The following is a 26,987-nucleotide window of genomic DNA, read 5'->3' on the forward strand; positions in this document are numbered from 1 at the left end:
GATGAGGATCAAAGTGGGTTTGTTAGGAATAGACAAACACAAGATAATATTAGAAGAACATTGCATATTATACATAAAATACATAAAGACAACATACAAGCAGCTTTGATCAGCTTAGATGCAGAAAGAGCTTTTGACAGAATCAAATGGGAATGTTTATATTTAACTTTGGGAAAATTTGGATTCAACATGAAGTCAATTCAATGCATCAAGTCTATCTATAACAAACCTACAGCTAGAGTAAAGGTCAGTGGCTCTCTGTCAGAAAGATTTGTTTTGGAGAGAGGTACTAGACAGGGATGCTGTCTTAGCCCCACACTGTTTGCCCTATACAATGAGCCATTGGCCCAGATGATCAGACAAGCCAGTTCAATAAAAGGTATAGAAATTAATAAACAAGAGCATGTAATAAGCTTGTTCGCGGATGACATTATGATTTATTTAAAAAACCCAGGGAATTCATTTAAGCAGCTTACACAAACTCTTGACAAATTTGGTTTTTATTCAGGGTATAAAGTAAATATATTGAAAACTCAAATCCTCATGTTTAACTGTTCACCAAACCAAAAACTTAGGGAATGGCAGATAAACTGGGAAGCAAAATCAATTAAATACTTGGGCATAAACATAACTAAAGATCTTTCCAAATTATATAGTAGTAACTATGAACACATTAACAAAAACATAAGGGCAGATATTGACAGATGGTTCACTTACCCACTGGGATTAAATGACAGGATAAATGTGGTAAAAATGAACATCCTACCACGTCTGCTATATTTGTTCCTATCTTTGCCTGTAGATATATCTAAAGACCAAATTATTAAATGGGATAAGTGCATATCAAGATTTGTATGGGGAGGTAAACTGCCCAGAGTACGCTACACCACACTACAATTATCTAAAGACAGAGGGTGAATGGCACTCCCAAATCTAAAAGAATATTTTCTTTCTGCACAACTGCATGAACTAATTTACTGGTGTGATGAGGGATATGTAGCTAGATGGAAAGATATTGAAATGTCTGCATTTAAATACCCGATTCAAATAAGTATTGGTGAAACAGAAATCCCCACTTATATTAAAGATGAGCATAATTTTAACCCAGTGATATCCTTTACTTTAGATATGTGGTATTCCACAGTGAAACAACTAAAAATAGGGAAGGAAATTGGACTGTTAAAATTAGGGCTGCACAATTAATCGAATTTAATCGAAAATTGCGATTTTGGCTGCCACGATTAAATTAAAATCGCGATTTATTTCCATTTAAAATGCGAGCTCTGCTGTATATCTGATCAAGCACTTTTTGACCAATACTCCGCCAAACCATTAGGGGGCGAACCGACGCATGTAAGGTTTCATTACTCTGCCTAAATAAGCAAGCAAGCCAAGTGCAGTGTTGCCAGATTGGGCGGTTTTAAGTGCATTTTGGCAGGTTTTGAACATATTTTGGGCTGGAAAACGTCAGCAGCATCTGGCAACACTGGCCAAGTGCGCAGAGCTTCAGTGCAGCAGCATCTTCAAGGGGTGATAGCGTGAGAGTAGGTAACAGATTGAGGTGAGAGAGAAAAGCTAACTATGTTGGAACAACAGACTATTTAGCACTGGAGGCAATGTTGTGACCTGCCTTCGCTCATGTTTAAAGCCAGAGCATGTTGATAGGCTGGGCTTTCTAGCTAAAAACTTGTAGGCCTCAGTATAATGCTATGTAATTGTTGCAATTGAGTTTTCAGTTCCTTCATCCTTTGGTAATTTCTTGGATAAATTTCATTTACTTGTCATTTGGAAATCAGAATTTCTCTTTTAAATTTCATTCTGCACTGAAAGCTGTTCATATTGTTTGTTTGAATATAGTGAAATAAAATTTAAGTGATTTCCCTAACATCAAGAATAATTGTGATTAATAATCGCGATTACAATTTTGATCAAGATAATCGTGATTATCATTTTTTCCATAATCGTGCAGCCCTAATTAAAATGGATTGCATTTGATGACAAATTTGCACCAGGAAAATATGATGTTAGATATAAATATTGGGCAGAAAAAGGAATTACAGCTATATGCACAACTATTAAAAGAGGTGAAATGAAAAGCTTTCAAGAACTAAAGAATACACATGATCTAACGAATCAAGACTTATTTAGATATCTACAAATGAGGGATTATTATATCAAAAGTATTAAAACAACTGAGGATAAAATACATCCCATCATAAAGCTACTTGTACAAGCTTATAGCCAAGCTATTCCAAAGGCTGTGGCGGTTCTGTATGAATGTTTGATGGCTTCTAGAACAGATTCAACATTATATGTTAAAGTCAAATGGGAAAGAGAGCTGGGTGAGGAGATTCCAGAGGGGATATGGTATGATAAGTGGAAAACACATCAAATTACAACACAATCTTTGAAATGGAGGGAATTCAGTTGGAAGAATCTAATTCAGTACTTTATTACACCTAAAATTAGAAGTAAACAGATAAATGTTCAACAGCCATGTTGGAGATTATGCAACCACATGGATCCAGATCATACACACATTTTTTGGAATCGCACAAAAATACAACCCTTCTGGGGGAATATTCACTCAGTTCTCTGTGATCTTTTGGGATATATGATACCTAAATCCTGTCTTGTTTTGTACCTGGGTCATTTGGAGGGCACGGTGCATGAAAGTGACCAATATTTGGTCAGGATTCTTCTGGTGGCTGGGAAGACGACTATTACTAAGAATTGGCTTAAGTCGGACACTCCAAGTTACAAACAGTGGATGACAATCATAGATGATATATTGGTGATGGAGCATTTCACATACAAGTTGAAAATGAAAGATGTTTATATAAAAAGATGTGGGAAATGGTTGACATATAAGGGAAGACATGATTAATCAGATGTCAGTAACATTTACTAATACAATCTCACACAGGCTCTGTTTTTGTTTGTTTATATCTTTTGTTATTGTCTTTTGGGTTGTTTTTTTCCAATACTATTGAGGAGATTGTCTTGTATTGACAACTATGAAAACTAAATAAAATTTTTTTTTTTTTAAATAGATGCCCTCAGAGGTTTTAGATACATGATTAAAGGATAGATTTTACCAGTGTTTCAATGATTTCTGAGGCCATTATTAAAAGATTTCTGTTTCCGGTCCACCGGCCGGGTGAGTGCCGTTTGTGCAGTTGAAAATTTTTTTTTTAACGCCGGTTTTTTGGGTTCGTAAATCTAAAATCGAACTTGACATTTACGCATTCCCAGGCCTTTCCACTAAGGCTCATACTAGCCAGCCATGACAAATAAGTAGCCAGCCGGGGGGGGAATAAACACAAAAACTCCTGTGCACGCACTTCCCAGGATTAAATGTATTTTCCACAGACCATTTATTTATTCACTTTACTCAAATACAAAGTAAAATGGCAGTAAATCATCTTTCTTTTCTTGCGTATTGCATCATGAGGCGTTCCTGGCTTGTAAATCTCTTATTTTCGGTGCATGACACATTCACGCAACTGAGCATACTATGAATTAACAACGACAACGGTTTGCAGTGGTGGCTACACAATTAAAACACTCAGAGAACATTTCTCCATTTGTGTATGAAAATACACTCCAACGAATCAGTTTGGTTTCATTTACAACCAACAGTGTCTTTTGATGCCAGCACGTAATTGAACGAGAGAAGACTGGTTTACTGGAGACAAAATAAGCGTCATCTCTGCTTCTGTTCCCGCCGATGTCGCCTCCGACGGCCCCGACACACTACTGCCTCCGCTGAGTGCACGTGCACACACACCGCATGTCGGGGCCGCGGATGAGTTACTCTCCCTTGATCAACGAAGTCGGCGGGGAATTTGTGGTTATTATCGGTACAAACAGTGCGAATCACAACTTAAATGAGTGCGGTTCAGTTTGACATTATTGTCAGTCCGTTAGATAAACATTTAATTTTATTAAAATCGAAAATTAATATTTAGAGCCTGTGGGCTACAAAAATAATGGTCATTAAAGTAGCCGGCTGGACTTAATTGTGTAGTCGGCTGTATGGCCGGCAGCCGGCGCTTGTGGAAAGCCCTGCATTCCGTGCAGAATATAGAATTGAATCAGCATGCGCCGTGCGGCACAAAAAAAAGAGCAGCCACCATGACGGAAGGAGATCCGGAGTTTTCAAACATTTGCTTAAGTGTGAAATTGCAAAATGGTATTCTAGCGAACAACAAAATAGTAAAGATTCAGAAAAACAAATCATTCAGTGATCATTTTAATAGTGTAATTTAGGGCTGTGTGATATGGGAAAAAATGAATATCCCGATACATTTTCTCCATTTCACGATATATATCTCGATATATTTAAATCTCCTCGAAAGGACCCCATGAAATCTAACTTTTACTCTTTACTGTTTTCACTACAATCCCTGCAGATTAAACAACATTCTTGGTTAACTTTACAGGTGGTTTTCAACAACACATTTTAAATTTTCATGTTAGTGATTAATCACAATTGAATTGAAATAAGACTATTTTTATTCAACAAAGATGTGGCACAAACTGCAAAAACAATCCTGAAAATTGCAACAAAGGGGCAATACAATACAGAGCTGCTCAGAGCTCAAATCAATAAAGTGCAAGCTCAACACAGAGAGACATTTAGCCTAAATAAGAAAAGTGCTCATTCATTAAATTATTTTAAAAAATAGATCTCCAAGCTATTAACCTGACTACTGAGAACCACTGGAACATTCACAATAGAGAGAGAGAGAGAGAGAGAGAGAGAGAGAGGTCTGCAAAACATAATTTTTCTCTTTGCACACTTTTGAACTGAATGTTTTCTGGCTCTGCCTCTCAGATGTGTATAATTCCGGTATTGCATTCTCTGTAAAATGTCTGCGACCAGGCAACTCATATTTGGGATCGAGTGTGTTTAGTAATTTTTGGAAGCCTGGTTTTTCCACTATACTAATTGGGATCATGTCTTCGGCAATGAAGTTAGTGACTGCATCCGTTATAGCTCTCCATCTCTGACTCGTTTTCTCATAGGGGTGGCTTTGGAGAACGAGGCCGCTATGGTCATTTGTTTAGCTCGTGGGGGGGTTTAGCTCGTGGGCAAGTCGTTCGGAGTTTAAGAGACTCTTCATACTGTACCGGGTGAGTTTTCAGGTGATGGAACATATTTGTAGTGCTGCTGCCTTTCGTGATGGCAGGTTTTTTTGCACACTTTACAAACTGGCATTTGCTGCTCCACGTCCTCCTCGCGATATCCCTTACTAGTTCTTTTAGGAACCAATTCGTCCGCTTCCATTTTTAATTTGTTGCTGAAATTGACAGAGCTTACACGGTAGCCTATGCAGCACCAGCGATTGCACGAACTGAGTCAGATTGTTTGTTTTTTTTTACCCTTAGGCAGCCTCTCACGTTACTGCCTGAGGGACAGGGAGAAAACCACCGGAAAAGGTTTTAAACAAACGCAACAAACACGAGTTGGAAGATGACCATAAAATACTCGATAGTTACGATATAATAATTTTATGCATCGCACACAGAATTTTCGGCGATATATCGAGTATATTCGATATATCGCACAGCCCTAGTGTAATTTCATCCGAACTAGGCCTAACGGTCGATTTAGAACTACAAAAAGTCCGTGTGTCGGACAGTTTAAGTACCTTTGTAAAAGTTTTGCAAATGTTGCAGTCAGCATTTAAAATGCTAACTTAAAGTTTTTGTACAAGTTTCAGTTGATTAAACTGTCATTTTATTAGGTGTCTGCTTTTGTAATAAAGTACTGAAAGAAAAAGCAAACACAGCATTGCGATTTCTTATCCATCCATAAAAAAAAAAAAAATCCCTCCCTCCCGACTGAAAATTTTTTTTGCTCACCCGGTGGACAGGAAACTGATTTTTTTTTTTTAAGGATGGCCTGACCTAAATAGTATTAACATATGGGCCCGTCTCAGAAACTGGTCTCTCATTTGGGACATTATGGTCAAAAAATAAATTTTCTAATTTTAGTTTTTTTTTTTTGCATTTGCCTAACAATCAATGTTTATTCTTATTAAACATAACAAAAGAAAGATAGTATCTTGCTTTATCTGGCCTTCACTGTGGAATTTTTTTTTTTTATTACAATTCAAATGCTTTTGCAAAATTGATTTACATATAAAATAACTATATCATGAAGAATTAAAGCCCCTCCTTCACAGATGAGTGAAAATATTGAATAAATTTCCTCTTTTTGATTGCTTGGGTTAAAAATGCCAAGTTATGATGACTGAATTGATTATTCACTTAAATATGAATATTATTATACATTTTGGGGATTTGATATGGCGAAATAGAACAATAGGACACAATGGAAAAATCAAGAACACGAGAAAGATGAGAATAACGGCGGTGGCAAAAGAACAGCGACTGTACTGGCTGAAGGTCACGCAGGTTTCTGCTGCGGCGCGCGAGCAACGGGACATCACTACCACACCAGACGGAGCGCGAGGCGGGGCAAAATGACTGGCTGCAGATTCTATCAAAAGTTCGATCTAAATTGACCATGGTTGCAAAATATTGGCCAAAAATATGCAAACACTAAGAAATATGAAAGTAAGATGAAAAAGAAACAAACATTCTATTGCCTTATACTGCAAGACTAAAACAAAATAAAACTGTCAAAACTCACCTTTTCAGTGATAACGTCTAAACAGATCACTCATGTAACAGAAAGACTGCAAATGGAAGCACGATCAACTTCTAACTGTTGGAGTGGAAAATTCCATTCTACACATGCAAATTGTTAATGCGTGTCCTTCCCCGCACACAAATAACACACTACGGTAAAAAATAGACCACAACTCATTTTATAGCTCAGAAATTCATACAAGACTAGCTACCATTGGAACATTCTATAAGAAACATATTCTATACCTAACATTCAGCTTTGGTTTTCAAAAACAAAATCACAAATTTAACTAAATTTTTATATGGTGTAGTAATTTTAAGTTACTACTTTTGGTGAGGTAGTGACCTTAACCCTGAGGCTTTCCGTTTAGATCAAAACACAATCGTATTGATTTTGGGTATGCGGAAAATGGAGTTACAGTGTTGATGAAATATTTTGCATGGTGTTTTATTACGGTTATGATTATTCTGTGAGCACACCAATCCTTAGGTGTATAACGTTACAATTTAAAATACAATTAGTGATAACTGTAGACTTTTCAGTGGACTACAACCTTTTTAAGGGAATGCGATGTAGTCAACCATTTATCATCATGTCCCAGATCAAGCTGCCATTTTTCTACAAATTTGCAGAATTTTTGCCAAATTCTGAAGAGAGTTTTATCTGTATTATTTCTTTCATCATTTTATTTCAAATTAAAACCAGCATCACCATTCAAAACCATATAGTTTATTGACTGAGTATATTTAGTGGGGTACCCCCACAGTACCCAGTTTCTGAGACAGACCATTTACATTTACATTTGAAATTTCACCTTAAAAAGTTCAACAAACAAGTTAAACTGCTTTGTTATAGATTACTTAGGTATATGATAGATTGAAAATCTACGGGGATTAGGGATGTTAACCGATGACTGTTTGACCGGTGGTTGACCGAATCCACGTCAACCGGTTAATTTTTTTTTTGGTTGTCGGTTTAAAAAAAAAAAATCAATCATTTTGAAGCTGCCGATTTTGGAACAGAGAACCTGGAATTCTGTGTTGTAAACGCTTGGGGCATGCCATGCGGTGTAAGGACGATAGCTGACAAATCAGAAACACCCATTCAGGTCATGTCCCGCCCTCCCGCCCCAGTTGAAGACAGCTGACAAATCAGAAACACCCAGTCAGTCATGTCCCGCCCTCCCGCCCCAGTTGAAGACAGCTGACAAATCAGAAACACCCATTCAGTCACGTCCCGCCCTCCCGCCCCAGTTGAAGACAGCTGACAAATCAGAAACACCCATTCAGTCATGTCCCGCCCTCCCGCCCCAGTTGAAGACAGCTGCCACTCGGCGAGAGAAAAGTGTAGACACAGGCTTTTTAGCTTACAAATTACTATTCTGTTTTTTTTTTTTTAATTATTATTAGAAGGCACATCGAGTTTAGTCCTGCCTTGGCCAGTGCATTCTGAAAGTGTTTTTTGGTCTGTTGCCAACAATGCATGTTATTGCAGATCATATCTCTCCACACAAACTAAAGGCGCAGATGCCGACTTTTTCACGGCTGAATCGTGCAGATCCGATTTTTTTTTAAGGGGGGGCGTTGGAGTGTCTGAATAATTTCATCAGAGTAAATTCTGTATTAAAATTACTAAATAAGCAAGTGCTGTTGAAATTATTCAGAAACTCAAAAAAAAAAAAAAAATCGGATCTGCACGATTCAGCCGTGAAAAAGTTGGCATCTGCCAAAATAGACTGGTACCAAAATCCAGAATTGTGACACCCAAAAGCATTTTTGAGACAAAGTCGGCAAACAGTCTTATTTTGTCAATTTGGGTGTGCCGAATTCAAATCTGCAATATGCCGAGCTCTATCTGACCTCTGTTGACCTCTAGAGGTCATTGAACTTTGGGCCTGTAAACGTCTCAGCTGAACCCAGTTTCTCAACTTTCTAAAAAAATGACCAATGTCCAAAAAATGACCAAAAAAAGTTCAATGACCTCTAGAGGTCAACAGAGGTCAGATAGAGCTCGGCATATTGCAGATTTGAATTCAGCACACCCAAATTGACAAAATAAGACTGTTTGCCGACTTTGTCTCAAAAATGCCTTTAACTCCTTAAATAAGCACTTTTTTTAATTTTGGTACCAGTCTAAAAGGCGCGCCGTTTGCATCCCTGTTAAAGTGCTGATGACACGTTTTTGACATCTTTGGCGATGTTTTATAACATAAAAAGTAATTCCCGATGATCCATATATTAATTCACGAAGGCGCCTATTTTACAAGTTATGATAAAAAACGCGGCTATTTGGGCAAATTTGACGGGACTGCAGCACCCAGGAGACGAAAGAGGAGGAGGAGCTATATGACGTCAGCGAAAGAACCTTCCTCCCAACTTACCGGTTTGTTGTTGATGCGACAGGTGTTCAGTTTGTTATTATTAGTATTATTATACATTTATTTATTTATTTATTAGTTATTATGCCTTCGCGTTGTGTTGCCGGCTTTTGCTCCAAAACCTACAAGGATGGGGTAAGTTTAGTCAAGTTTCCCAGAGATCCCGAGCTGCATGCGAAGTGGGTGAAGCAAGTCAGGCGCACTCGTGACAAGTGGGAGCCCTCACCAACATCCGTCCTGTGCTCTGAACACTTCGATTTGGATTGTTTTGACACCCTTCCCAGCTTAAAAGAATCTCTTGGGTGTTCAGTTCAGCACAAACGTGTGTTACTACCATCAGCAGTGCCTACACAGTGTTGCCAGACTGGGAGGTTTCCCGCCCAGTTGAGCGGTTTCAAGTGCATTTTGGTGGGGTTTGAACATATTTTGGGCCGGAAAACATCAGCAGCATCTGTTGCCAGATACTGCTGATGTTTTCCGGCCCAGAATATGTTTATAACCCACCAAAATGCACTTGAAACCGCCCAACTGGGCGGGATTCCTCCCAATCTGGCAACACTGCCAGTATTCCGGAGGGGGTCTACTAGTAGCTATGCCGGATCCAAAGACAGTCCTCCTGTCAGAACATGTGTTGTGAAACGACATAAGATAAAGGTACGTAGAGCTATAGATTCTACATGATAATCATAAATGTAATCATAAAGTCGGCGTGATATCAGTCATGTATTTGCTTGTGAAAGCTTGCGGCTTTCGTGTAACTGCCGCCTAGCAATGAGAGGCAAAGGGTAAAGAGGGTAGGCTATCATAGATTCTATTCGGAAGAGATCAACACAATTCTATACTCCCAGAAGAGGAAGAGCTAGCACTAGAGAGTTCACCGGCGTTTTCATGCGCCATTTCCATTGAGTAGAACCAGAGTAGAACAGCCAGTGAACCACAGCGTGTTCTCCCGCTGACGTCTCAACATGGCCGTGAGCCACAGACCCAGTTTTCTTGCGCTGTGCAATTAAAAGTTGGATATTTGCGTAACAACAGCTTCTTTTCACGTAATTATAACAGAAATCTAACATGTTTGCCATGCTGTATAGTTTATTTAAGAAATTGCATAGAGTCATGTTCGTGTCATCAGCCCTTTAAACTCGTAGGTTAACCGACTTTAACCGGCTAATGAGGCTCGGTGGTCGGTCAAGATTTTTTTTTTAGTTTTCGCCATCCCTAACGGGGATACCTTAATTATCTATGATCAAGTAGTGTTGTAACAAAAATGTGCATGAAAATAGGAACAGTGGTTTGCTCCATCTTATGCAATCCAATGAAGAGAATCAATCATGACCTCCTGTTGATCACAAAGATATCTGAACCTAAGAACTGCCACCTTAAAATAAGTTGCTGTATTACTATAACTGTAATGATTTAGAATGTTTCTGATGCAATTATCATAATATATGTATAACTAAGATACACTGAAAAGTAAGGCAACTGCATATTATAAAGTTTAAATTTTGGCACTTTATTAAATGGACTAGATTATCTTCATGAATGTGTTTATAAGTGTCAAATGTAGCATAATTTCGAATAATAATGATAAGCATATTTGGCAGTGTGAGGTCACTGTGACCCTTTAGCATAGGTAATCGTATGGGGCCGAGTAAAATTAAGGATTAATTTCATGAGTGATTTCGAAGTTTTGAAATTGCCCTCGTTGCTTTGCGACTCTGACAATTTTCAAAACTTCGAAATCACGAGTGAAATTGATCCTTAATTTTACGAGGAACCATACGATTACTTGTTTATAATATAGAGGGCCAAATTCATACTTCAGAAGCCATACAAATTCACAACATGTGTCATTCATGTTTTCTGAACCAATCAGGGCGCAAGACTAGCTTGCACGTTTGAATCAGTTTCTAAAGCGATTTTATTTGTTAAGAGAACTTGAGAACAAAAGGTCAAATTTTGTGTTGTTTTCTCATTTTGGTAGGTATTTGCATATTTTGTGCCCATATGTATGTATGTATGTATGTATGTATGTATGTATGTATGTATGTATGTATGGTGTGTGTGTGTGTATATATATATATATATATATATATATATATATATATATATATATATATACACACATACACACACGCGCGCATGTGTGTGTGTGTATATTTTTTATTATATAAATGTGTATATTATTTATTATATATGTATGTATGTGTATACACACAGGTTAGAGGCAAGGAACATTCAGCGATATCGTTTATTATTAACTCCAATCGTAATATAAAAGTTCCAAATTTGATACCTGCCGGCTTCAACTGCGCTGCTGGCACACGACGTCCTTGACTCTCGTTGCCCTTAGCCAATTGGTATAATTATGTCATTAGGTGAACCCCTCTGAGACGAGTTTTTCCAGTACACTCGAACACAGGCATACTTCGATGAATTATAACCGAAAACAAGGAAATTTGAATGATTTCCTCAAAATATTTTTGTACTTTTATATATTGTCGTGGTGTTGAATAAAACCCGTGAAACGAGATGAGCTACTTTAGACTGATTCCCTACTTTCTTAGCGCCTGTGTTGCTTCGGTTGCCAGCACTAACTTTTGTCGTCCGATCAGACGATTACCATTAAAGTTTTACTCATCCTTGCACAGACTTTAGTCGTCAGGGATGATCAGACATGAGGTTTTTTGAGCATTGTACATTCATTTATTGTTAGTCGCTTTGAATAAAAACGTCAACTAAATGACTAATGTAATGTTTGAATAATGATCCCCTGTTGACAAAGACAGACACAGAGACACTGATGTACATGTACACAGATACGGACACATGCACAGACACAAAGACAAACAAATACCCCTTATGTAAGAATGTGGAACAGTTCAAACTACCGTAGCCACTTAATGATGCCTGCTGATAGACTGTGATGTCAAGCATGTAAACACAAACACCACTGAGGTCAGAAAGGAATACAAATAAAAGAACTAAATCATCCTCAAAAGAGAGGAATGTTAAATAGCCTGGGAACAATGTTCAACAGATCATACAAGCATTAAGGGACCTACTGTATGTATTGCAGACACACTGTGCCATCTGTGTATGTGTGAGAGAATGACAGACTAATTTACACTACAAATTATGAGGTTATTTTATTTAAAAAAAAAAAAAAAAAAACTGTGACTGGCTGAAGAAAATCCAATAATCTTTCCTACCAAACTAAAGAGGATTGTCACTTTACCTCTCCACCAAGAGAGAGACACCTCAACACACCAATGAATGCATAATAGTTTCCACATAGGAACTCCTGGCGATGTCGTTCTAATGATGTTTTCAAGGAGTCAAATTCCTGCTTCTCATTCTGATAAGAGCCAAGATAAGTTAGCATCGCTCGAATGCTGGTTAAATGTTACTGCACCAACAAAAACTTTGGGAAACATAGCATAAACATTAACTGCTCATTTGACAAATCCTTCCAATGAGAAGAAAATAAAATCAAAGCTTTCCAAAGAGTACAACATTTGCGCAACACTTTAGGTTTTGCTGGAGAAGCAGATGAGGGCCAAGACTGTTCTGCTCACAGACGTACACTTCCTGATCCATCTTCCAAACAACAAGCTTAATCATGTCTGGAGAATCCACTCCCCCTCTTCATGCCATGCCACTTAGTGCATGTCTCAAGACAATAAATGAGCCAGGAGCCACAGACCATCTGCCACTCAAGAGATTAAATAGGCTACTTTAAAGCGCCCAGCTCCAATCAGCTCCAGGCTGGCACACACTCCATTATACCACAAGCTGATGATGTTAGACTTGTTTAAAACCAATTTCATGGATCATGAAATATGTAAAAACCTTGCACTGAGATCTATTAAAATGGGATGAAGCAAGAAGCTACAGCGGGATATGTCTGAGCAAGTAGCTTGTTCAGCAGGTTCATGACTGTGCAGGTGTTTTAAGCTCTAACAGGTGCAGGGCATAAAACTGTCTTTCACAGACCTGCCAGTCAAGTAAGAGAATTAGTGCTGTCAGTAAATACAATCAACTAAAAATGCAACTCCAGAAATGAAGAAAATAAGGTTGCTCACATGATCAGAAATATAATCCTTTCACTCTGTTAGGAACTTAAATATCATGTTGTCATCACTCTCCCCATTATATTGTCCGACATCTCAAGATGTTATCACTGCTAGTGAAAAAAAGCCGATATATATGTGTTTACCTCAGTTGCAGGGACCCCCTCTGTTCCCATGACTTCTGCTATCTCTCAGACTTGAATACCTCAAGCTAAAGCAAACAATTCAATGCCACAAGAGAGGAATAGTGCAGAGCATTCATGTGAGTCACCCATGGCTGTCCTTGGCCCAGTGATATTAGCATACAGCTTGCTCAGGGTAGAACACTTAAACATGAAATGACTGGTCCTGAGGACTGGCAGGGTGAAGAGACAAACACCCACAAAGCCACAGACAATCCTCTCACATATCCTCTTGCTCCTTTCAGCAATGATTCTCCACATTACAAAAAAACAGTCCTTTCTACCTTTGTCACAGTAAATGAATTTATGCTATAAAGGCAAGGGGAGCGAGAAAAACATAACCACCAAGATTGCGCTTACATGGCAGTTGCTTTAGAAGAAAAACAGACAAGGATTGTTATCTTCTCCAAAGCGCCTGCTTAACATTCCAACTCTTCTGGCTTACGTACCAAAAATTCCAGATTCCAGTGTGTTCAGCTTCACAACAAGTACCACTGAGTACCAGTAAGACAGGAGTGAGGAAATCTGTGCACAAGACAAGGGGAATACCCAGTCATAACAATGCCTTAACATGCTAATGTGTGACTCCACAGAGGCCACAGCCTACTCACAGACAACCAAGTCCATAAAGCAAACTGAAATGTAGATATTTATTTTTTCTAGGCTTTCACATCAACTTAAAGGAAAATGCAGATAATGTTTTAACCTGGGATTCATCTTCCCCCACCTCTTTGCGCCCAAATATTTACTAGGGATGAAAGCAACTGAAACAGGTCCATTATTGAGCTAGAACACAATAACTGGCCAACCCAAAATGGCGATACAAAGTATACTACGAGGCAAACATCTACATCAAAGGAAAGCCCTTGTTTTCACCAACAACTGGCTGATAACGTTATAAATGTCTGACAACATAGAAAGGATCCCTACGGAGAGACAACTGTGTCTGTTTCCCTTAATAACTGTAAAGAACTATTTACTTTAACTGTTCCCTTGTAAACTGTTTACCTGAAAAACTGCAGAACATGACTGTTTCTACACTCATTGTTGAATGGGGTGGGAAAAGAGAGGGAAATTGGTTAAAAATTCCTTTATTTTTCCTTTAATCCATGACATGGTCTTTGTACAGACCGATTAGCAGATTTGTAATTTCTTGCTGAGATTATGTAATTGTAAATTAATTATTTCCCAAAATCAAGGCCATATAACACACAGAATAATTGATAATATACATTGCACACATCAAGAGTAAAAGAACTGCAGTAGCACCAAATTGCAGGTTTGAATAAATTTCTTCAGTAGGAGCTAAAATTCCCAAAATTAAAAGTTGTTTGGAATGAAGATGGTTTTTCATAGTCTACTGTAATCACAGGCTGCAGACGTTGCCAACAGGTAAACCACAAGCAAATTTCTTGGTGTTTCAGGGTAATTTCTCATAGAAAAGAGCTGACTTGACATTTGGGAGTGTTTGAATGAGCAAAAGTGAACTGAAAGAGGTGATGAATAATTGAAAAGAGCAATAGGTGAGAAACTTAACCTGCGTTGCAATGCTACTTGTGTCTCCAAAACATTAATATTCAAAAGATCATACATAATGCCTAGCCCTAATTGATTCCAGTGTTTCTTCCATCTTGATACACTGCCCGCCCCCCCCCAAAAAAAAGTCACCACCTGGATTTAGATAAGCAAATAGTTAAGATGCTTTGATTGGAAAATTACTGCAGTGATTAAATATATGTTTCAGCTGGCAACAATTATTTTAACCCTAACTGATGCAGTGAGTAGCTTCACAATTTCACAAGTGTGTGATGAATAAAAGTTGTGCTTTCTTTCATGAAGCGATGAACCCATCATGCATAGTGGCCACTGTACAAACTTCTGGAGGCAGTGTTATGATCTGGGGTTGATTCAGTTGGTCAGGTTGAGGCTCAGCATATAAATGGCAATAAAATGAGAATCAGCTGATGTTCTGAATGACCAGGTTATCATATCAGTGAAGAAGACTTTACGGAGTAGCTCGACTCTCCCGTCATCAATACAAGATATTGGTGAAAAATTAATGCAACTCTGGATGGAAATAAATGTTGTGACGTTGCCAAAGGCTGTTGAAACAATACAACGGCGAATGTGCGCTATAATCATAGCTAAAGGTGGTCCAGCAAAATATTAGTGTGCGAATATTTTATTAGTTCTGGGTTCGAGCCCAACAACCAGCAGAGGCCTTTCTGTGTGATGTTTGCATGTTCTCCCCGTATCTGCATGGGTTTCCTCCGGGTGCTCCGGTTTCCCCCCACAGTTCAAAGATGGGTTAACATGGGGCGGCCTTGGGCTGAAGTGCCCTTGAGCAAGGTACCTAATCCCTAACTGCTCCCTGGGCACTGTAGTATGGCTACCCACTGCTTTGGGTATACGCGTGTGTGCGCGCAAGTGTGTTCATTGCTTCAGATGGGGAGAATGAATTTCACTGTGCTTGAGTGTGCATGTCACAAATAAAGGCTTCTTCTTTTTGGACAAGTAGTGTATAATGAAACTTGTCACACAGCACAGTTATGTAATAAAGATCTTAAACACCAGTTAATCTTGTTTGGTGCGCAGTCAGTTTTGGTAAAGGAAAAATATTTATATAGTCACCTGGCTTGCTATATCTTTGTAAGATGATGGTAATTTCCTACTAATTAACCCTTTGGGGTCAAGAGCTTCAACAGGTTTAGAATGAGTAGGTTATGTATTTAGATAAATATCTTCACGAGTTTATCATACAAGCATGATAAACAGTCAAACTTTATACTTTCCTACGTGCCCACTGACAAATAATAGTTTTTAAAATTACCTAAATTAGATGAAACATAAAACTTGTCACCTTACTCAGTCATACCAGAGTCAGAGCGTTGAGCTCCCACTTACACATTCATAAAAGACTATTGCCGCTTTTCCACTACAAACGCGGCTGAGTCGGGCTGAGCCGTGCGGTGCTAAGTCGGGCTGAGCGGGGCTGTTGGAGTTGCATTTCGACTACAACCGTGCTGAACCGTGCTGGCTGGAAGTGGGTGGACACATTGGGTGGAGTTAGCGAAAGTGGGTGGACGTCACGTGATGTCGTTAAGCAGCGCAAACAGTGACATCAGTGAGCTTTTAAGCGGTAGTCTCACGACCCGAATAGTAAACAATAAACATGGAGGACATGGAGTCGTTAGTGTTGCTGGTCTTGGTGCTGTGGCTTGTTGTCACCGACAACGCCAACAGATACTGGCAAGAGCGTATAGATGAGGCGAGGCGCATAAGGCTTCAGAAATTCTCGTAATTCGTAATTATTCTCCTTCCAGGTTTGCGGTGTTTACAGATCCCAGCGTGCTCGCGGGGCGTGTGTGGGCATGTGAGGACACTCCTCCTCACCAATCAGTGCACAGGGGAGTGTCTGCTCATGCCCCCAGCCTCACTCGGCACGGCTTGGCTCGCTTCAGCCCCACTCCAAAACGGTGCGAGTTTTAGGGGCTAAGCAGGGCTGAAACGAGCTGAGTCGTGCTGGTTTTTGGTAGTCGAAACGCGAGCCGTGTCGGGCTGAAGTGAGCTGAAAAAGGGTAGTGGAAAAGGGCCATATTACACATGGTAACAGCATGATAATCATTTTCACTCTTTCGGTTTTGATTGGTTTCTCTTTCGCGGTGGGAACGCCCACCGTAAACAGGATAAAATCTGTCAGACATAGTTTAGGCTATTTGGAGGTAAAACTTGCTGTGAGATGGCATGCGGATTTTATGCACTTTAGATGATTCAGGACAGCGATTCAAATCATGGTTCAGGACAGCAATTCAATCCTGAGAACTGTGCCTTTTTTCCCTCTTAACTTCAACTCGATCCAGCCAAAGATCAACTCGAGTAAGTGTAAATATTTCTTCTATTTATGAGCAGATTGGTTGATGAGTGTGCTGTGGTCCATGCACAGGAAAAATGACAGAGCAATTTTTCCAGAGTTAAAAGTATTTTCCTCAAAAATCATTAATTTTGCTCCATTTTGAGTCATTCCACATCAATTCAACCAGGGCCCGTGCACTTAGGTCTCAAAAAATTCTGAAAAAAAAAAACCCACCAGATGTACCCATGTTACCTAGGAGAAACATTGTAAATTTATTTGAATGTAAGATGTATACTTTCCATGTTACAGCCAGTTTTACTGGGGGAGGAGGGGTGCCAATTTTGTTCAGACACTTTTTTTTTTTTGTCAAAGTTCACAAGCCCATAGCTCAAGAACTAAACCATGTAGGAGGCTCAAATTTTGCATGCTGGTACATAAATAGGAATAGCAAAACTGTCATTTTGGGTCTGGATGATCCTGCATGCTCATAGCACTCCCTCAAAGATGATCAAAATTGTATTGGATCTTTTGGCTGTGCTCTGTTTAGGCCTTCAGAAGACTTTTACCCAACATAGGCTCTTGATTTTTTTCCCTTATTGAGAGAAGTAGAAACACTCTCAAAAAAGCAATAAACAGAAAGGAAACTCTATCAGTGTTTGAACAGAAGACCTCACAAGTCTTACAAATAATTTTGGATGTCATTTTCAGAGCACCGCAACACCTTGTGGGAATGTACGCAGATTTTTTAAATATTTTTTTCTTTATTCTCCATGATCTCTTCTTTTTAAAAACACCAATTTGGTTTGTCTTACTCGAATTTCTTTTTTTTATTTTCCACCCTGAACATGGGCAAAATGCACCACTGAGAGCAATATGTTTTCTATAACATTAATGTAAAGAGTAAATAACCAAAGGCCAATTTTGCCTTGACATGATCACCTGAGAGTGCCTGTGCAGGGGTGGAGGGATCCTTTTCAATTTCAATGATTTTAGTGCCCCTAAAATCACTGAATCCTATTTATGCTGGTACATAAATAGGAATAATATATAGCAAAACTGTCATTTTGGGTCTGGATGATCCTGCATGGTCATAGCACTCCCTCATGTACCCATGTTACCTAGGGACTACCTCCACTTGTGAGGTCTTCTGTTCAAACACTGATAGAGTTTCCTTTCTGTTTATTGCTTTTTTTGAGAATGTTTCTATTTCTCAATAAGGGAAAAAAATCAAGAGCCTATGTTGGGTAAAAACACGTCTTCTGAAGGCCTAAACAGAGCACAGCCAAAAACTCCAATAAAATGTTGATCATCTTTGAGGGAGTGCTATGACCATGCAGGATCATCCAGACCCAAAATGACAGTTTTGCTATACATTATTCCTATTTATGTACCAGCATGCAAAATTTGAGCCTCCTACATGGTTTAGTTCTTGAGCTATGGGCTTGTGAACTTTGACAAAAAAAAAGAGTCTGAACAAAATTGACACTCCCCTCCCCCAGTAAAACTGGCTGTAACATGGAAAGTATACAGCTTACATTCAAATAAATGTACAGTGTTTCTCCTAGGTAACATGGGTACATGTGGTGATTTTTTTTCAGAATTTTTTGAGACCTAAGTGCGCGGGCCCCGGTTGAATTGACGTGGAATGACCCTTTTGAGTTTAGAGAGTAAAATTTGGAGTGGGAGCAAAATTACAGAGTAATTGTGCATCAGAGTAGGTTGTGGCTCTGAACTGAGTAAAATAGTACAAAAGTTAATTTCAAGACACACTGAATAGAGTCAAATACCAAAATAAAGTCAAATACCAGATAAATGAAGGTGTTGTAAAAAGCAGTTTTGGAACGGTGTTGGAATGTGTGAAAAAACATTACCCATTGTGACTTGACCTGATGGGATTAAGAATTGGAAGTGGGAGGGATTTTCACTCCTCATGGAATGGAAATTTTTACCCTTCTCATTGAATACCCCTCCCTCTGCCAACCCTTTATCCCTAAACAATAGAGATCTTGCAGTCACGTGACCGGAAAGTACACAACCGCCATCGTGTCGGTCAAAAACACAGCTGAATACTGCTGCACTCGTGTACAGAATGGATCAATTTCAACTGACGGACTACACGGCTCATTTTTCTAATGAACAGATAACTAGATATATGTCTAAAATAAACGATCTACAGATTTGTGACCCTTATGGCTTTCCGGACGGAGTTTTCACGACCGGATTTTGAACTGCCAGCGGAATACCCGGACGTGTATAATTACCTCATCAACTTTCCCTCGCTGTTCAGTGGTGAAGCACTGCGTGCCTGTAAATCTCTGGACAGTTATCTTTACAGAAATTCAGGATTTGTCAGCGACTTAGATGTGGCATCTTGTAAACAAGAAAATGATTCTCATTGGATGGGTAAGTCACTTAAGTATTGAGTATAGCACTGACCAGCCGATTATAGAATAGAATAAGGTAATTCCAAATCGTCCATGTTGTTTAGCATGGATCTGGCGTTGGAGAGGTAGAGGCTTGGCAGTGGAGGTTTGAGTAGCTGTTTTCTGAGCTTAGTCAACAGGCCGGCTCTGCCTGTAGCCTCGCTTTTGCTTCGGCTCCCGGCGCCGCCTCCTTCGCTTTGCTTCCAATAACAATCCACGGAGACTCCGCTGGTCTCGCAATCTGGTCTCGTCCGGAATGTTTTTTTTTTTTTCTCGTCCGGAATGTTGTGCATGCGATGGAAATCGCTACAAACCATTATTTTCTGCTGGAAACCAATGTCCAGTAAGTCCATACGGTTGTAATGGATATTGAAGTCCGGTACAGACGAACAACACGCAAAAATACACACAAAACATAAAAACCGTGCACAGGTAGGGAGAGCTTGTAGCCGCAGCCGTTGTAGTAGAATTGTATATAGTAGGGTTTTCCAGAAGAAAAGGTAGAAGTAAAAGCAGAAGTAGAACCAGAAGTAGAAGGCGGAATATGGCGTTTGACCTACAAGATGGTGTCTGTCACAATCTGGATCGGCTGTGACGTCACATGCAAGATCTTTATAGGACAAATTTTTTTGATGGCCAGTTAATTGTCCAAATCAATGGAGCAGATTTAAGTTTTTGTGCTTGAAACATTCCTAAGACTGAAGAGAATCACCTCAAGTAATCAAAACGGTTCATCACAATGGATAAGGTCATGTTTTTTTTTCACACACTTCTAAAACTGCTGTTTACAACATCTTCATTTATCTGTTTTTTTTTTAAGTACAGTCATGACATACATACTACATGGATATTATTGTAGCTGAACTTGTGCTGAATACAAAAAAAGTCATATGACTGAAAATACTGCTTAGATTTGTTGAAATTGACAACAAAATCAGAGCATGCCAAAATCATTAGAGTGCCAGAAAATACTCTCAGACCCCAGAGGATTAATGATAAATGTTTGGCTTTCCAAATAAATCCAAGCTTCATTTTCCACAATCTGAAAACTACTACGAGTTGTCTTTTCGACTCCTTAGTGATCTTGGAAACAGACACAAGTAATTAACATAGCTTAAAAGCAAGCAAAAGGTAGCATGCAGATTTATTAGCATAGATACAGAAGACAAACTTTGTTAACCATTTCACAGAAGGCCATAGAGGCGCAGTAAGTAGAATTCTCATAACTCATCGGTTACTAGGGTTTTCTCGGTGTTCCTATCAGAGCACTCTTGGTTCTCGTGTCAATTTATTATTTTCGTAGCACCACGTCAAAAACATGTTGATGGATGGAGTGACTAATCTGGATAGACTTTGACAAGAATTAACTGGACACTGAAAATACAAGATTGCTGAGGCATTTCAGCCAGGCATTTTGAGAAAATCAACTTAAGACAATCAAAAGAATCACTGTATTTGAATCATAGTAACAACTTATCAAAACAGTTTTAATTCATTTTACCTACTATTTTGGCTGTAAAATAAAACTTAGCTACACTGTTTTAAAGATTTTATAAAGGGGCTCCAGAGTAATGAAAGTACTTGAGCTCATGTATGCTGAAAGGAGCAGAGAACACTTTACTTCAAAAGGTGTTACACTGCCCTGTGACACAGCATGAGCAGCAGCTCAAAAAGATGCGCTTGACTGGCTTCACATGTCTCACAGGAAACACGTGTTAGCTTTCATCTTCCCTAGTTGGTAGCTGTCGTGTAATAGAGGAGAGTTAGCTAGTGTTTGAAAATTGACAAGACCAAATCAGACAAAAATGGGGAAAAATTGATTAGATACGAAGTTCTGAGTATGTGCCTTCAGTTTCCATTTTCAGTTAATTAAAACCTTCAACACCAAAAAAACCCAGGACCTAAAACCTAAGCCAGTGTTTACAGGAGCCATTAAGACTCTTAGCACCATATAATGCAGTGTTTCCTTAAAGTTTCCTTTTTTTTGGGGGGGGGGGGGGGGGGGGGGGAGATGAGGATGGTCACCTGGCAAACCCTTCCCTGCAGCTCCTATTAGGCAGCTGGGCCATAGAAGGTTCACGCTGCATGCTGCACGCTACACGTTCACGTGAAGAACTGGACCCTGGGCCATTAAACTTCATGCTTGGATGTTCACGTGTTGCGTCTGTTCTACTTTGACCGAGTAACCAACAATATGGACTCTTCGGATGACGACGATTGCCTCATTCTGCTTTTACTGAGACAGAGGAAGAGAAAAAGGAACAGAATTTGGAGCCGAGAACACTTCCTTCTGAGAGAAACCCGTGGTGAATTTCACCGAACAGTCTATAATCTGCTTGACAATCCCGATGAAGAACTATTTTTCAATTATACCATTCAATTATATTTTTTCTGAAGTTTTCCCCTGAAAGCATAGAGTTATCTCCCTAGACCCGTTCTGATTGGCTGGCGCGGCGGTGACCGCATGCATTGACTGGAATTTCCATCTTCACGCCTAGAAAAAAAAGTGTGCATGTTCATTTCACGCTTCACGCGTGAAGTGTGCAGCGTGCAACGTGAACACCGTTCTATGGCCCAGAGCAAGTCATGCTACGTTTGTCCACTTTTCTTTACACGCGTGTAGCGTGTAGTGTGCAGCATGCAGCGTGAACCTTCTATGGCCCAGCTGCCTTACACGCGTGTAGCGTGCAGCATGCAGCGTGCAGCGTGAACCTTCTATGGCCCAGCTGCCTTACAGAGCATTTGTACCTGAACAAACAGTTAAATGAGTCATTTTCGAAAATAAAATAAAAATAAATAAAAGGGTTAGACTAAAAATAGGGTGAAACTAAAATAAGACTTCACATTTATTTTAGAACAATGATGAGAATTTTTTACAACAGAAACCAGTTCGCTTCCCCCCCAGTCAGTTACAGAAAACCTTAGCAGGATCAGTAACAATAGCAACATATAAAGAGGGAAAAATTTCATTTGCTGGAGCAAAAATACAATAAAAACTCTTTAAAGGCCAAAACCCCTGAACCTTGAACTTGCCAATGTCATGTTCAGTCTACACTGGTCTCAGCCAATCACTGAAAGCTAAAATGAATCAGAGACAACTTATCTTTACAACCTCTGACACTGTCTGATATCAAGGATATGGCACATGTATGATACCAGGGTCTGAAGAATATCTTTCAATAAGTGTGGAATGCAAAGCTAAATCATAACCAACTAAAAATAAATAAAGAAAACATCTTTATCCGCAAATCATAATAAGTTCACTTCACCATGTCTGGAATCCAAGTTACAAAATACTATATTTTTTATGTTAAAGGACAAAGATAATGCCCATTTTTTTCCCCTGAAAGTCTAATTCCAATAAAGATTTCCCATGTCTGTCTATATTAAACATTTATCTATCTACCTCTCTCTTTATAGAGATCAGTGGTCTCAAAGTTGAGGGGAATAAAAGGGTATGAGGCAGAGAATAGGAGGGTATATTTAAAAAGGCTGAAGCCCTTCACCGTGAACCATAGGCGAGAAAAATGGAAAACTGGTGTTATGAGACAGTTTCAAGGCATTTGGGGAAGAATTTCCAATTTATTGTACAACCCCGATTCCAAAAGAGTTGGGACAAAGTACAAATTGTAAATAAAAACGGAATGCAATAATTTACAAATCTCAAAAACTGATATTGTATTCACAATAGAACATAGACAATATATCAAATGTCGAAAGTGAGACATTTTGAAATTTCATGCCAAATATTGGCTCATTTGAAATTTCATGACAGCAACACATTTCAAAAAAGTTGGGACAGGGGCAATAAGAGGCTGGAAAAGTTAAAGGTACAAAAAACGAACAGTTGGAGGACAAAATTGCAACTCATTAGGTCAATTGGCAATAGGTCATTAACAAGACTGGGTATAAAAAGAGCATCTTGGAGTGGCAGCGGCTCTCAGAAGTAAAGATAGGAAGAGGATCACCAATCCCCCTAATTCTGCGCCAACAAATAGTGGAGCAATATCAGAAAGGAGTTCGACAGTGTAAAATTGCAAAGAGTTTGAACATATCATCTACAGTGCATAATATCATCAAAAGATTCAGAGAATCTGGAAGAATCTGTGCGTAAGGGTCAAGGCTGGAAAACCATACTGGGTGCCCGTGATCTTCGGGCCCTTAGACGGCACTGCATCACATACAGGCATGCTTTTGTATTGGAAATCACAAAATGGGCTCAAGAATATTTCCAGAGAACATTATCTATCCGCCGTTGCCAGCTAAAACTCTATAGTTCAAAGAAGCAGCCGTATCTAAACATGATCCAGAAGCGCAGACGTCTTCTCTGGGCCAAGGCTCATTTAAAATGGACTGTGGCAAAGTGGAAAACTGTTCTGTAGTCAGACGAATCAAAATTTGAAGTTCTTTATGGAAATCAGGGACGCCGTGTCATTCGGACTAAAGAGGAGAAGGACGACCCAAGTTGTCATCAGCGCTCAGTTCAGAAGCCTGCATCTCTGATGGTATGGGGTTGCATTAGTGTGTGTGGCATAGGCAGCTTACACATCTGGAAAGACACCATCAATGCTGAAAGGTATAACCAGGTTCTAGAGCAACATATGCTCCCATCCAGACGACGTCTCTTTCAGGGAAGACCCTGCATTTTCCAACATGACAATGCCAAACCACATACTGCATCAATTACAGCATCATGGCTGTGTAGAAGGGTCCGGGTACTGAACTGGCCAGCCTGCAGTCCAGATCTTTCACTCATAGAAAACATTTGGCGCATCATAAAACGGAAGATACGACAAAAAAAGACCCAAGACAGTTGAACAACTAGAATCCTACATTAGACAAGAATGGGTTAAAGGAACAGTCCACCGTACTTCCATAATGAAATATGCTCTTATCTGAATTGAGACGAGCTGCTCCGTACCTCTCTGAGCTTTGCGCGACCTCCCAGTCAGTCAGACGCGCTGTCACTCCTGTTAGCAATGTATCTAGGCTCAGTATGGCCAATGGTATTTTTTGGGGCTGTAGTTAGATGCGACCAAACTCTTCCGCGTTTTTCCTGTTTACATAGGTTTATATGACCAGTGATATGAAACAAGTTCAGTTACAAAAATTGAAACGTAGCGATTTTCTATGCTATGGAAAGTCCGCACTATAATGACAGGCGTACTAACACCTTCTGCGCGCTTCAACAGCGCATTGATACGGAGCTCAGTATCAATGCGCTGTCGAAGCGCGCAGAAGGTGTTAGTACGCCTGTCATTATAGTGCGGACTTTCCATAGCATAGAAAATCGCTACGTTTCAATTTGTGTAACTGAACTTGTTTCATATCACTGGTCATATAAACCTATGTAAACAGGAAAAATGCGGAAGAGTTTGGTTGCATCTAACTACAGCCCCAAAAAATACCATTGGCCATGCTGAGCCTAGCTACATTGCTACCAGGAGTGACAGCGCGTCTGACTGACTGGGAGGTCGCGCAAAGCTCGGAGAGGTACGGAGCAGCTCGTCTCAATTCAGATAAGAGCATATTTCATTATGGAAGTACGGTGGACTGTTCCTTTAACATTCCTATCCCTAAATTTGAGCAACTTGTCTCCTCAGTCCCCAGACGTTTACAGACTGTTGTAAAGAGAAAAGGGGATGTCTCACAGTGGTAAACATGACCTTGTCCCAACTTTGAGATGTGTTGTCATGAAATTTAAAAATCACCTAATTTTTCTCTTTAAATGATACATTTTCTCAGTTTAAACATTGTCATCTATGTTCTATTCTGAATAAAATATGGAATTTTGAAACTTCCACATCATTGCATTCCGTTTTTATTTACAATTTGTACTTTGTCCAAACTTTTTTTTTAAACAGCAAAATAGTCTGAAGTGATAATTTTAATAGAACTGCCATGTCGTAATGAATCAAAAAGAAACTTTACGTTTACAAAAATCAAGTAACAGTTACAATAACTATTTTGTAAACATCAAAAATATATGTTTTGTATAGTCAAATTTCTGACTCATTCAATTTCTGAACAATCTGAGTATTGATCTAATCCTAAAGCTTCTATAACAGTGTCTGTAATGATATCAGGTACTAAACTTGATTCAGTTGGTTTTTTTTTACATGTTCTATCTTCCCCTTTATCTTTCTTTTCTTTGAAGGGAACCACTCTGTTGCCTTTTGCACAAGTCTATTCACTTCAGATGAATTCAAATTAGGTCCAAATTTTTATTTAAAATTTTTTTTTTTTTTTTTTAGAAGGTTTTCTTGCTTCTGTAGTTTTTTTTTTAAAAAACTGTTCTTCCATGTCGGGACTCTTCAGGAAAAAGAAGGTATATTCCAACATGTAGCTAATGCTAGGCCACAAATCTGCACAGTCACTCCAGTCATTTCAAAGAATTTTATATGGCTCATAACTGCTAATAAACTAATTTCCATGTATATCTATCCTACGCTTCTTTCTGACTAAAGCCTCGGTCACAACCGGCCGTACGTACTCCTACGGCCAGTCTATGTGCAAAAAACGCAAGAAACGCACGGCGTGAAATGTGCTGATTTTCGAGCCGTAGACTGGCCGCAGAGGTTCTTTGTCATGTCAAACTCACTCTACGGGCGCTTACGTTTTTTTCAGGTTGCAAGACAAACTTACAGCCAACGTGCGTCTTTCTCCAAGAACAAAAAAAAAAAAAAAAAAAAAAAAAAAAAAAAAAAAACGCAGCGATTTGGGAAACGCCAAAAATCGCACGGCCAAAAAAATCGTACGTCCGGTTGTGACCTAGGCTTAAGATTGTCCAAGTAATCCGGTAGTAGAGCTTTTGTAGCTGTAGTTTTCTTCGGACAACAGCAACAGACGCCGGACATCTCTGCTTGGCTTCAGTATGTGAACTGCCAATCAGTGGGTCCCGTATGTGTTTATGATTTTTATGTCATGATTTACAACCAATGGGAGACACCCTTTGTTGGCTGTCCACTAGGGGTGGGTATTGCCAAGGACCTCACGATACGATACTGCGATATTCTACATAGTTCACTGAAAAATGTAAAATGCATTATGCATCTTAAAATCCGAGTTGCATGTACATCAGACGATAGTGATAATTCATGGGACAAACTGAGTTAAAACAATGTAATTCAAATTATCCATGCCATTTTATTGTAGCTATACAAGCCCAAGTTACAACATATTTGCAGGAACAACACACTGTCTGAAACACAGTGAAAAGTGCAGTGTGCATCTTACACTATGTTCAGACTGCAACCTGAAACGACCCATATCCGATTTGTTGTGAAATCCGATTTTTTTGTTAGGCCGTTCACATTACCAATTATATGAGACTTGTATGCGATCTCCAATATGAACGGAAAACGACCCAAAAGTGTCCCGCATGCGCAAATTGACACGTAATAAGCACATCTACCTAA

General features: G+C 39.3%; 1 protein-coding gene across 5 annotated transcripts in view; it reads right to left on the reverse strand.

Annotated features, from left to right (window-relative positions):
- Positions 1 to 26,987, reverse strand: part of pals1a (protein associated with LIN7 1, MAGUK p55 family member a) — a 93,259-nt gene that overhangs the window by 58,599 nt on the left and 7,673 nt on the right. The window contains exon 2 of one of the 5 annotated variants that reach the window (XM_060933570.1): positions 13,743 to 13,818. The exons of 2 other annotated variants lie outside the window; for them this stretch is intronic. The gene's annotated coding sequence lies outside the window, so the exon portion shown is untranslated. Of the gene's footprint in view, positions 1 to 13,257; positions 13,360 to 13,653; positions 13,678 to 13,742; positions 13,819 to 26,987 lie in introns of those variants that run through there. 2 more of the 5 variants (XM_060933572.1, XM_060933571.1) reach the window with 2 other exon arrangements.

Source organism: Neoarius graeffei, chromosome 11 (assembly GCF_027579695.1).
Source record: "Neoarius graeffei isolate fNeoGra1 chromosome 11, fNeoGra1.pri, whole genome shotgun sequence".
In the NCBI taxonomy this organism is placed as follows: Eukaryota; Metazoa; Chordata; class Actinopteri; order Siluriformes; family Ariidae; genus Neoarius; species Neoarius graeffei.